The sequence below is a fragment of the Pelmatolapia mariae genome, linkage group LG10_11 (genome assembly GCF_036321145.2).
Source record: "Pelmatolapia mariae isolate MD_Pm_ZW linkage group LG10_11, Pm_UMD_F_2, whole genome shotgun sequence".
Taxonomy (NCBI): Eukaryota; Metazoa; Chordata; class Actinopteri; order Cichliformes; family Cichlidae; genus Pelmatolapia; species Pelmatolapia mariae.
This window is the reverse complement of record NC_086236.1, coordinates 49,691,462-49,704,636: the sequence shown is the minus strand read 5'-3', so window position 1 is coordinate 49,704,636 and position 13,175 is coordinate 49,691,462. Positions and strand designations below refer to the sequence as shown.

The 13,175-nt window shown below is 41.0% G+C and overlaps 1 protein-coding gene across 1 annotated transcript in view; it reads right to left on the bottom strand.

The window, feature by feature from the left end:
• znf407 (zinc finger protein 407) overlaps positions 1–13,175 on the bottom strand; it is a 156,432-nt gene that overhangs the window by 72,373 nt on the left and 70,884 nt on the right. The gene's annotated exons all lie outside the window — the stretch shown is intronic.

Below are 13,175 nucleotides of genomic sequence, written 5' to 3'. Positions count from 1 at the left end.
TATGACTGCTCTGGATGGAGCACGTTCAGAGCTACGGCACAGTATTTTACTAACACTATCTATTTGGACTTCTAAGTAAATAGGACTTCGTTGTTAGGAGGAACGCTGTGCAAAGACAAAGACTGAGGCCTAACCTGTTTGCCAGTGCAGCTAGAAAAAACAAATCAAAACCGACTGCAGAAAAATGTCGCCCCCTTAAATGTGTTCTTACAAACTGTGTCCTTTGTGTTAAAGTATTACATGAGACAGGCCTTTGAGATTAATACTGAGTAGTTAGTACTGTAGTAGATGAAACACTGTATAAAAAAATCATCAAAAAATAACAATGATGAAAGTCAGAGTCTGGCATATGTGAGTGCCAAATGTACTCAGTTTGGGGGACATGTTGGAAATGTAACAGCTCACGTATACGGTTTAAATGAACATCCTGAGTCATTTCCATGTATGACAGCAGACTCGTTAGTCCAGATTAACACTATACAGCTTAGTCTCAATTATTAGAATAATACACTGCTGCTCTTTTTTGAATTAACTTATTTGTTCAACTGTACTGCAGTATTTTTATTATTTGTTAAAAAAGAAAAAAATATCTTTTTAGTAGACCACAATTAACTTTGATCCTGCAACAATTTTTTATTTAAGGAAAATAATGTACACAATTTTTTGTGACTCATTCATTACTCTTGCAAATGTTAAGTAGTCCTATGATTGGTACTCGAACTACACAGCGTAAAACTACCTGTTACTCGTTTTGGCTCCAGAATAACTGACATCACACCACTTTGGGTTCACGGAAAGTCTAATTAAGGTTGTAAACAGTTGAGGTCGCTTTACAGGGACTGAGACCCGGACTGCACTCTCCCTACAGAGTTGGCTTTACCCTGGCCCCGCCGTGTCCACATCCTCTACCATACTGTATGTGCGACTTTACAACCCCCCACCACTACCACTCCGCTCTCCCTTCCTTTTCTCCTCCTCCTCATCTCTGCAAATGACCATGATGGGAGGCCATTCATCTCACTCCTTCGGCCACCACAATGAAATAAATCAAGAATTTCCCCCCCAAATATAACAATATTTGTATTTGGGGTGGGGCAGACGTAATTGATGACTGCGGCCATGCTAATTAAAAACGGCGGAGGTTTCATTAATCTTGGTCATTGGGTAGGGGGGATAGCAGTGTAGCTGCAATAGCATTGGCTGGACAAGGGGGACAGGGCCGCCTCGATCGTCCTCGCTGCTCAGGTGATTTGGGCCATTGTCGAGTATATTAGTAGAGTGAGGTTAATGTGAAATGACCATTAATAACTACAACAAAAGTCTACGGCATACAAACTCAGCGTCTCTGTGTCTTCTTACACAACTGAACCAAACAAGACAATAAGTGAACAATCGCGTGTTTACTGCCATGTCCTGGCTGGAGAAGTTAATTGTTTCTCTGACGCTTCTTTGCAGAATATTTTTTTCTGTCCCTTAAAACACACACACAAAAACACACACACAGGGTGGTATGCTGCTTTTGAGAATTAATTACGAGGCCAAACTTCTGCTGCTTTGCCTGCGTTTGCATAGTCAAAGCATTTGGAAATCATTTGAATATTAGAACACAATTAAAACATGCTTCAGTGACTCTGGCATGTCGTATGAGCGCAACCACACAGACCAAAATATTAGAACGAGTGAAATCTGAGCAACTTCCTAACAAAAAAGACGCAAACAGACAATATCGTTAACATTGTGCCACTACAGCCTAGACAATTTACTAAGTAGCACCTATGAACAGTGCAGATGGATATCATCATTTTGTAATGACTCCTACATGTTAATTCACAACTTTAGCTTCTCCACCAGGACTCTGGCACAGAATAATGACTAGCGTGCATCTGGTAGAGGCAGTGTAGGGCAGTATTTGAAGCGTAGAGAGAAACAGAGAGAGGGACAAAGAAAAAGGGAGAGAATTAAACAGAGAGAGAGATGGTTGGGTGGGTGGGTGGGTGGGTAGAAGCAGTAGCATATGGTGCCACGCTGCCATAAACAAGCTTTATGAAAAGACCAGGGACGTTTATCTAATCATGGAATACCTGAGGAATCGCAATGAGACACACACTTTGTCCCATTATTGTTAGCCCATAAATTTAACTGCTTTACCAGAACGATGAGGAACCCGATAGAGCTGCTGAAGACAACGCAGGGAAGCAGGTGAATTTATGTCTGTGTGTGCTTGTAAGTACACTGCGTCGCAGCTATGGTAAAGAGTGTGTGTGGTGTTACAGATGAATAGCCATAACTGCTACATCTTGGTATCTGTGTATCTGCAAACACAGAGAACAATGCACTCTGGGAAGCATCTAGTAAAGAACTCACAGATACAGATGTGTACTGTTTCTTTGTTTTGGTTTTTACTGTGTGCTATAGTACTACAGTCCTCTAATTTTTATTCTTACAGCAGTCTCTCTGCATGTAGAAACATTTATTTTGTTTTTTGTAAACTTGTTTTACATGGCATCTCACAGCCAAGAATAAAACTCTTGCTGTTGTTTTTTGTTAGACTGCATTTTTGTGTTTTTGCATTGTCTGAACTGAACATTGAAACGGGAACACGTGCACAAAAATGACCATGTTTACCCTGCAAATGGGCTCACATTCAGGGACGTACGGCACAGACACAAAGTGCATGTGCAATTTTGTATCTGCAAGCAGACTTACAAACACACACACATGCAGAGTGCTGGGTCAGGGGGACAGCGGTAGCTCAGAGCCAGCTGTGACCTGCCGGTCCAGGTGCTCAGGAAAACCGTTGTTAACGGCCACGATTGATGATCTAATCAAACTGTCACCACAGCGACCTGCTGCAGGGGGAGGGGAGGATGGGGTGGTGTTTGGTGCGTGTCCGTGCGTGTGTGTGTTTGGGGGCAGTGGGAGGTGTGTGAGAGCAGGTGAGGGATATCCAGGAGGCCTTGTGCATGCTTACCGTTAGCCTAAATTGAGAGTGACAGTCTCAATAGTGAAAAGGCCTCTTTTTTTCCCCTCTCTAAGTAATGGAGGAAACAACTTCAGCGGTCTTCCGGAGGATGTCACATAATCAAGGGAGATTCTCCCCCTCCCCAAACACTGATCTCCCCCCATTCTGCCTTGAAGCAAGTTTGGGAATTTGGCCTTCCCCACCCTGTTCTTTTAAACCAGACAACAGTAGGACAATGAAGTAAAGCTCAGGTACCCAGATGCATCTATTAGTAACTGGGATGCTAATTTTTATGGCAAAAAAACATCCTTAAAAAAAAAAAAACAACACACAACAAAAACAAAACAAAACAGTATTCTATAACCGTCTTAATCTTTTTATATTTTGCCAGAAAAATTTGGAACTACATACAGCAATTCATTGAAATATAGCATATAAGGCAAGAACAGTTTGTAGAGTTCTAATATGCTTTAAAGTCAATACTTGGTATGACCACCTTTATTCTTCAAAACACCTCAACTCTTTTAGGAAAGCTTTCTCATTTTCTTAAAAAAGTCTTTAGGAATAGCTCTTGAAGGAGATTCAAAGTTCTTCTTTGGATGTTGGCTGACTTTTGTTCTGTTTGGTATCAAGATGATCACACACTGCTACAATAATGTTGAGGTCCAGGTTCCGGGGAGGCCAGTCCATGACTGACAGTGTTCGATTGTGTGTTTTTCTTTCCATGTATGCTTTTACTGCGTTAGCGGTGTGTTTGGGATCATTATTATGCAGAAGAATGGAGCTGCTGCCAATCAGGTGCTTTCCAGATGGTACTGCATGGTGCATCAAAGTTTGAAAGCTTTTGCTTTTCTTTTTCTGTTCATAATTTCATCTTTTTTTTAATCAACCATGACAGAGCCTCCACCGTGTTTTACAAATGGCTGTAGACACTCAGTGTTGTACCCTCCCTGATCTCCTCTGTACTTATCCTTTTGGTTCAAACTTATGACAATTTGAACCAAAAGGACGATGGAGTGTTTCACCACTCCTTAAGACCAGTTTCCACTGATTTCAGTCCAGCTCTTGTGTAATTAGGCACACATCAGCTTTTTCTCCCCATTTCCTTCCTTAAGAATAGCATCTTGACAGCCACCCTTCCATTGAGACTGTTTCCTCAAGTTATTTTAAGGACACACTGCACACTATGTTGATATATGCCAAGTTGCTGGGTAATAGTTGTTTGGGAATCACCTTGTTGGTCCAAAAATACTATTTTGTCAGACCTCGTTAGCGTTGGCATTTTTCGAAGATTCAGCTAAAGAAATTGGAACAAATCATGTATTTTTGCGACAGTCTGCTACGAACAAAGCGCCTAATGATACAATTTAATTTCTTTCACTTTCTTTGCCAAGTTGTCTGTTGTGTGTAGATACGACACTGGATCATCTCTTGCATTAGGTATTTTGTTTTGTTGTTTTTATTCATATTTTAGTGTTAAATGACTTAATAAAAAAATGTCATTATCCTTAAAGTTGTCATGTATAAGGACAGGGCTGAAATAAGTGAAAAAGCAGCCAATGTCTAAACTCTGAAAGACCATCAGAAAGCCTGGAAAACTGTTGCTCAAGATCATTTTAAAATAATTACACGAAAGTCTGGCTCCTTGGAAACAAAATATAAACAAATGAAGGGTCACTTCGCCATTCCAAAAAAGATTTCAGGATTCAGGCACTTTGCCTAGTGTTCACTACTCTTAAGACTCAGAATTTGCCCCATAAGATGCCCAACATCTACATACAGCTCACACGGGCATGCAACAGGGTATAAAACTGCATCAAGTCTATTGTACATTAAGGTCTTACATCAGTGAGTTTGGAACAGGTATTTTTTCAGGGTACACAAGTATCTGTAGTAAAATGCAAACATGAGCAATTCTTTAAGCATTTAGATTAGCAAAAAAAGTCTGACGAATTACAGTAAGGACCTGAGTATCATTTTATCATTTTACTTACACTAAGTAAAAGTCTGATCTATCTGACAATCTAAGATTTTAGAGATTCAGGTATTATTAAGCTTAACTGTGACGTACTGGCAAGTGTGGCTTAGCCTTTAGAACATGTTATAGGGAGGCGGAAAAAGAGATAAAAGCAACACACAAATGATACATTGAAGCACAAATGGCAATGTCTGCTGAAAAATGTTTCACAGCATAATAGCATCAGCGTGCAGTCACAAGGGGAAATATAATAATTCTCGAGTCCGCATAAAAAATAAAATGAATTAAGCAGTTCCATATTTAGCTGAAAAGAGAAAAGTTCAGGAAGTTGTCCAACTTAATAGTGGCCTTGTTGATCGCTGCCTGTTCTGTGTGTGTGTGTGTTAATCACCTTCCCCAGGATATATCCACGACTGCCGCTTGCCCGTCCAGCTTACATTAATTTAATCGCTGCTCAGCTAATTCATTGATTAATTGGTTCATTAGTGATGCCTGGCAACATCCGTTTCTGCTATGACAGTCTGATGTTTCAATAGAGAAGAAAAACAGGCTGGCAACAGCCCAGTTTTTCCACTGTCCCACTGTGCATAATGTCCACCGCTGTCAACAGTTAGCCGCACAATTGTGTCACTGAATAACTGCCTGGTTTTCTGCCACAGGATGTGAAATGAATACGAAGGTGAACTGTGCACATTCTCTGTTCTTGTCTGGTTGAGTAATGTCACTTGGGCTTCAGCAGTGGGTGACATCATTCTTAGGGAAAGGAAAACTTAAAAAGTTGGAGGGACTCTCGGTGCTGCACTACCCAGATGAGGTAGGTGTTGTTATGAGAAGATGAACTACTGCTGCAGATTAATTCTGCAAGTCAAGGTCACGCCGCTCTGACATGACGAGTGGCTTCCAACTCTTGGACGAGCTGTCGACTCCTAACTATAATTATTATTAGTAATAGGAGCCGATAGGACCCCGCTGCACCCTGCGACAAGGAGCTGGATGTTAGAGTGACCAACAACAACACACAGCCTGTATAGGAGCGCTGATGTAACAGCACTGATACCCATAAAGTGGCTACAGCGTGCACGACCTCTGACCGCTCTGCTTGAAGACACCAGCTTAAATTTATAATTGGCATTTTGTCACGGCAGTGCCTCTCAAGCATTGGTATTACTGGGCTTTAACTAATGTTGAGTAAGACCACAAGGGGTGGAGATTTTAGCATTAAACTGTGTCAGCTTTTCAGAGAAGCAACATGCCTCCCTCACACCCCTACAAACAGACACACACACACACACACACACGCGCGTACACACACAATTCTGCACCATATGCCCATGACAAGTGCATAAAAATCGTTCCCAAGCGATAGCACAGGCCAACCCATAAAAACTTAATGCACCTAATTTTCCAGTAATCAAACTTTTATAGACTGCGATGGCTTTTAAACTAACAAATTTTAATTATCGCTTAATTTTAACAGCAATATTAACGCGATCCCTCATTCTGCGAGTGTTCATTCTCCATGAAATATTGAGTAGGGTAAACAGGGAGGAGCTGTCCGCTGGCTGCTGTTCAAACAAGCAGCCAGCAAACACAAAGGTGATCTGGGGGTCGCTGAGGCCTTGCCAGTACCACGCCAGGAAAATGTGGACTGCACAGACCTCTGGGAAAATTGAGGCTTTTTTTTTTTGTTGCATGCAAACAGTTCACTGAAATTGGACTGAGAAGTACATTGCATTGAATATTGGTCTATTGTGATTCTTTTATGCCATTTTCATATTATTAAAGAAAAAAAAGCAGATTTGCTTTTTTTCAGGGGATGCTTAAGAATATTTCAAAATCCTTGACTACTTTTAAGTTAAGACCTTGCTGCTGTTTTTTTCTTCCATGCTTCTTCATGCTGTTTTTACATTCCTGCTTACACAACTAGCAGCACAGGATGTTATTGACTGCTGCCCTTGGGTGGCTGAAAACTAGGCCTTACCACCCAACACCAAACCAGAGAGGCAAAGTGCTGACACAGGCAGATAAGGGGAGGAAGAAAGAGAAAGATTAAAGAGCAGATTCATTATCAATAATTAAGGGAAAGGATTTATTCTAATGAATTAGGGGTTGTCTTTATCTACTCTTTATCTCCCCATCACACCACTAACGCTCTCCTTTCTCTCCCCCTCTCACAAATACGCACATGCCCTTGCACACACACACTGGTTCGTGGTTTTTGTGTGACTTGACCCCTGCCTGCTCTGTGCGGTCCATATTGCCACCATGCTGGCTCTAGGCAGGGCTCTTCCGCCCCCGCTCCCCGATTCCAGGCTGGACGGTCTCGGCCCTCTGTGTCGGGGCAATATGGCCGCGCTGCATGGCACGCTGGGATGCGGCTGCGAGCCCGGAGCCCAGCACCCCCGAAGCCAGATGCCTGCTCGGCCAAGTTTGGCCCCTGGCACAGCAACTTATGTATCAATTCTGTCACGTGAACATAGAAAAATATTTTCAGTGCATTATCTAGAGTAGAATAGTGGTTCACCGACACATCAGGGCAATTTTCAAAGCTTAAAATAGCGTCATGGAATTGCTGTCCACTTCTGATCCTGTGTGGTATTTTTACAGCTGATTTTATTCTACCACATCAGAATATTGCAAATGATTACAAATGCAAAAAAATAAGAAAAAAAAAATGGGACAAATAAATTTATAGCATATTTTCCGCACACGTCTCACTGCAGTCATGTAATGCTGGATGCTCTGAATATCCCTGCCTTCGTTTTGTTAGTCATCACACCTGGCCTGCATGCATCATGCTAGCTATTTCTGGATTGTTGTTCATGCCTTTTCACCTGTTTCCTTCGGAGGGATTTTACCACCCGCATATTTGGCACAGACATACAGCAGTGCTAGGAGAAACAAAAAATAGCAACTGCATTTGCGATCAGAAATTTCCCAAAACACTGAAATCACTCTCTCCAGCTGCTTGTATCATGTGTTACAGCCCCCCCACCCCACCCCATCTACTTAAAACAAATATATCTTTCTTCTGGGTTGTCAGCACTGCTGTTTCAAGAGTGATGAGTGTATTAGTTCAAGGAGTTTATTATTACAAGCGTGAAAATGGCAGGCGTTTTAACAATTACCTATGAAAACAGGTATGCGAGACAGGTCAGTAGTCTTTTGGCACCCTGTTTTCAAAGAACTAATTACAAGCAGTTGAGTCAAGGTCGATGCCGTCTGTCACGCTCTCGAGCCACTCCCCTGTTATTAAAGGGTGGATTTAAGGTGCTTGCAGACCCCACAGAACAACAGGGAACACACCGAAAGGTTCACCAAGTTTACGAGGTAATATACAACAACAATAAAGAATAAAGGGAAAAGAAATCGCACTGTGTTAAACAGTCCTAGATAAGTTCCCTAAAAATCTTGAAACACACATATATACAGAAATCATTTCCAGTATGAAGTCACTTGTTCATATATAAAGTATCAGGGTTGTTACTTAAAAGATGTGATGCTCATTATTCATTACTGACTTCAAATGTGATTGTCCCTCCATGTTTCTCCTCAGGGGCTGTTAGTCTTTGCTGTACTAGTTAACACCAAACACTCAAAACCGATGACTGCAACCTCTCCAGATTCTAGCTGCTTTCATAATCAGGATAACTCTATTGTTCTCCTGCGAGTGAGCATTTTTGATGTGTAAAACTAAATCAAAATCAAAACCAGCAGGGATACTTTTACACATTTCAGACACTTTGCAATAATTTTTCCCACTAGGCTTGCTCAGACCCTGCATCCGTTAACCGAATAAAGGAGATTATATATTCAGATGAAAATGGGCTGAGGAACAGGGATAACTCAACTCAGTGAGATATTACAAGTGGGCGCAAGAAAAGAAACAAATTCTTATTATCATCCCGAGCTGTAATGCAAAATATTACAATGTAAACCTTTTGAGATGACTGCGAGCTATTAAGTCAGACACCGTGCAGCCAGATTATTGTAAAACTAGGAGGACACGTGGTCCTCCTAAGCATATTTCTTTGAGAAAGCGCAAACATACGAGCAGATAAAAGGACAAAAAGCCCTCATCTCCGCTCGATGCCTGCAGTGAGGAGTAGTGGTGTGACTGAGACGAAGACCTAGTTGTGTCACTTTATAACAGTTCAGGCTCTATCTCGCTCTCTCTTTCTCTCTCACCCAGAACCTGTCAGATAGTTGGGAGTCTGTCATCACACCCTTCCTCCCCTCCAATTCATCTTCCTCATTTTTTTCTCCCCACTGGGGTTAGAACAATATAAGCGTCTAATATTAGCCGTTTATTATTAAGTCAGATCTGACCATTGCTAGCCCACCACTGCCCAACACATTCATTAGTAGGACGTGATGGTAAGGAAAGAGGAGAGAGGAAAAGAGAATATCAGAGAGGTATCGGCATAATTTCTATTTATAACTCTTCATATGAAAAAAATCATTTAGATCTACATATTCCTTTCATGTGAATGGGTTTTCTGTGTTGTTCCGTCATCTTCAACCCTGGGTCAGAAGCAGGGAAAGAAAGTGGTCTCCATAAGACAAGAAGATTTGTAGTGATCCTTAATATACACTTTTAGTTCAGCTTAAATTTCATATTAACAATTTAGAAAACAGGAGAAGCCATCTACACTTCACTGAAACTGCCAGCTTCCAAATTTCTTTGATCCGAAGGAGGCCAAACAGATTAGGATGATGAACTTCACAAGAAGCGTGGTACCAAAAACTGTCGGCAATGTCAGGCTTAAAATTCACATCAGTAGAACTCCTCCTCACAGATACCCCCGCAAAACAACTTGGCGTTTGAGATCCCAGACAGATTTGGCTAAGTGGGACCCGGTGTAACCGTCGGCTACTCAGGTCTTTTCCTCCTCCTCTCTTCCTTTGACTAACAGATCTCCCCAGTGTTCTAAAAATACCTGGTGAACAGGGCCGTAGAGATGGTGATGAAACTGCCTCTCTGACACTGTCCCACTGCAATCCATCTCTCCACCGCCTGCCAGCCAGCATATGTTTGCAATTGGCTCTCCCCAACAACCCCCATTGCCTCTCACCCCCACCCCCTTAGTCCCCAGTTGCTGGTTCAGATACCCACCCCTACACACACACACACACACACACACACACACACACACGTGCACAAGTCCCCATCCTTTACCTCTCCCTGTCTTTCTTTCTCCCTCAGCTACTGTCCTTGTCTCCAGGTCTGGGCTTTCAAAACCAGTGCAGTTATCAATCACCAAGGCAGCACTGTCAGGTCAGCCCAAACCATCTCTCCCTCTCTGCCTGTCTCTTTGTCATCCCATCTCTTTCTATCTCCCCTCTCCTCCTTCTCCCTCTTCCGTCCTCCATCCTCTGCCTCCTCTCTTACACTTGCCCAAATTTGTTCCACTTAAAAAGCCCTCCCCAATGACCTTGTGCTAATTAAGCTGCACTGTGTTGGAAATATGATGGTTAATTAATGATGAGATAAATTCTGTCTGCGGGACTGTCAGAAAAATGATGACACCGTGTTTTACAGGTTTAAATAGAACAAACCTTGTGGCCGTCCTCCGTCTAAGTGTGCATGTATGGGTCTGTGTGTGTGTACGTATTTGTGTGTGAGGGTGGCTGTGCGCACGTCTGCACATATTTAAAAGGAGTGCAATAAACAATGAGAGAAAATAAGAGATAAAAGAATGAGCTTTTGCTGGTAGAAGTGGAAGTAAAGAGTTTATTTGCACTTGTCCATTAACATAACTAAAATATCTACTACACATATGTTAATATAGGTGTAGTATATGTTAATTTATGTGTGTGCTTATGTGATGATAGTTTAGCAAAATGTAGGTTATTTTTGTTTCTCTTAAGCTAAACACACTCCAGCTCATTTAAAAGTCTCAATATTATCATTCCAGTCACTGCCATGTTAGTGTTTTGGCAATGACAAGTGGCCACATGTGGATGAGAGGGTGGTGGTGCTAAGTCAGCTAACACTAGCTAGCGTGGTAGAGGTGCATCCACAATGTGCATATCTGCTAATTAATGCTAAGTAACAGAATATCAAATGTCAAACTGAAGAACTTTGTGGTTGGCCTGTCCTGTACAGCACGTCATGTTATTTGTCAGTTGGTTCCACTGATAATTCTCCAAAAGGCTCCAACATGGGCAGGAGTTCCAGTTTTATGACTCAAATTAGAAGAAGTGAGGCCTAGGCGACCATTATTGGCTGTTATACAGCTGACTGTGCCGCTACATCTTTCAGTTGAAGCAAACAAACCTTAAATTTTGTTACCAACAGACAAACTAGCTCTGGGACTACCAGACTGTTAACATACTTTTTAAAGCTTTTAAAATTAGGGCATTTTAACACTGGTGTCTATTGGGATTGACTTGTGTCTGAAAACATCCTCTAGCGGCTTCTCCACAAACTGCAGTTTGAAACGCTGAAATTAAGCATTAGCACAAATTAGCACGGGGCCTTGTTGCATTTGGGGGCAAAAGTAAGACATAGATAAACCATTAGCCTAGCGCTGGTCAACTAAATATAAAGTTAATCTTAATAATCACAAAAATTCAAAACCTGAACTAAAAGCTGATGCTTTCATGAGTTTTAGGAGTCTTTTCAAACTAACAAGAAGTCACTAATGTGGGGGACACAAGAGGTATACTCAAAAAGATACCAGATTTGACTCACATAATGCACAAAACATACCTGTTTATAAATCTGGCTGGTCTCTCTTTTAAATTTGCACCACTCACAAGTTCAAGTCAGAATGGGACTGAATGGGAATCTAAAAATTGAAGCTGTGTGGTACCAAAGCACACAGGAAACAACTTGTAGGAAAATCTTCCATATTTAAATCAGGTATAGTTTTCTGTTTTTTGCTGTGATTTTTTAAAAGTACAAATCATGTATAAGTCCAATATTATTGTGGTAGCAAAGCTGAATTTAAGTTGGACACGGTCAGCAATCGCTTCCGCAGTCTGGATGTTAAACTGTTGCTCTTGAAAGCTTTACCTTTTAAGTTATGATAAATTCTGATCTCTTTTATAAATGTTATAAAAAGATCAGAAATAAACTGAGACATGAAAGGAAAGCAAAGATGGGAAAAAATAAGAAGTTTACCCAGTCTGGCCAACAAGGCATCAGCTGTGTACTGCAGCCTGACATAGTTCTTTTGCTTTCACAGTTGGCCTTGTAGACAAGACGCTAATAAAGCAAATGCGATTGATTTAATAAATGTTTAAGTGATTTTTCAGAGGCAGATGCTTTTTGTTACCATTACTGTGGGGAAAGTATAGTTTTTGAAAAGAAGTCTAGACAGCGATCAAGACTTTACTCTGATCAAATAACGAGAAACAAAGTCTGAAGAATTTTCTGAGCAAAGTCCTTTTCAAAAGTTGTTTAAAAATGAAGAAAAACTTGCATGAATTACAGCATTGTTTGCATTTACTGGGAAAATGCCACCCCAGTACTGAAATATTTTCTACTGCAGTTTTCATCTCTGAATTTTCTATCAAGCCCACCAGTACCTCAGGTTACGGCAGATGGTCCGACATTATTCATGCATGCCTGTTACCTCTGTCTTTTCTCTTTATGTAGATTGTAAAACTCCCTCATTTAATGTCTCTTAACTTTGGTCCTTTTTTAAAAATTATTTCTTTAGATGTTAAATTATATGACTGCTGTTGGACAATGTAAACAGGAGAGACATCTGATCTGTCGCAGCAAAAACAATATTTAACCCTTTTAGAAAAGCAAAACTGGTGGTACTCTTGAATCTCCTTTTTGTATCTGTATCCTGTTTTTCACTCATTTCTCAGTGGACATGTGGCAAGTGTAGAAAAGATATTGGACCCCACGTTAATTGGTTCAAGTTCCCTGTAAGGCAAACATCAGGATACATGGTTGTAGTGGACGAGTCACACATGTAAATGTATGTAACTGAGAGGCCATATGTATGTATACTGTTACATAAGAAAAAGCATGGAGTTCTGTCAGCAGACCTTGGATAAATAAAGGTTACAATAACAAAAAAAACAACAAAAAAAAACAAATGTGGATGAAACAGAGACTTGAAGCAGTTGAGGATATGAGGATTTGTTTCCATCTAATCCAGATGAACAGCTGACAGTAGGAATTTAGATGATAATGTCTGAGAGATGGAGAGGCATCTGGTCGGGATGCTTACTTCCATATCTGAAGCCACTTGTCATATCTAATACTGCACG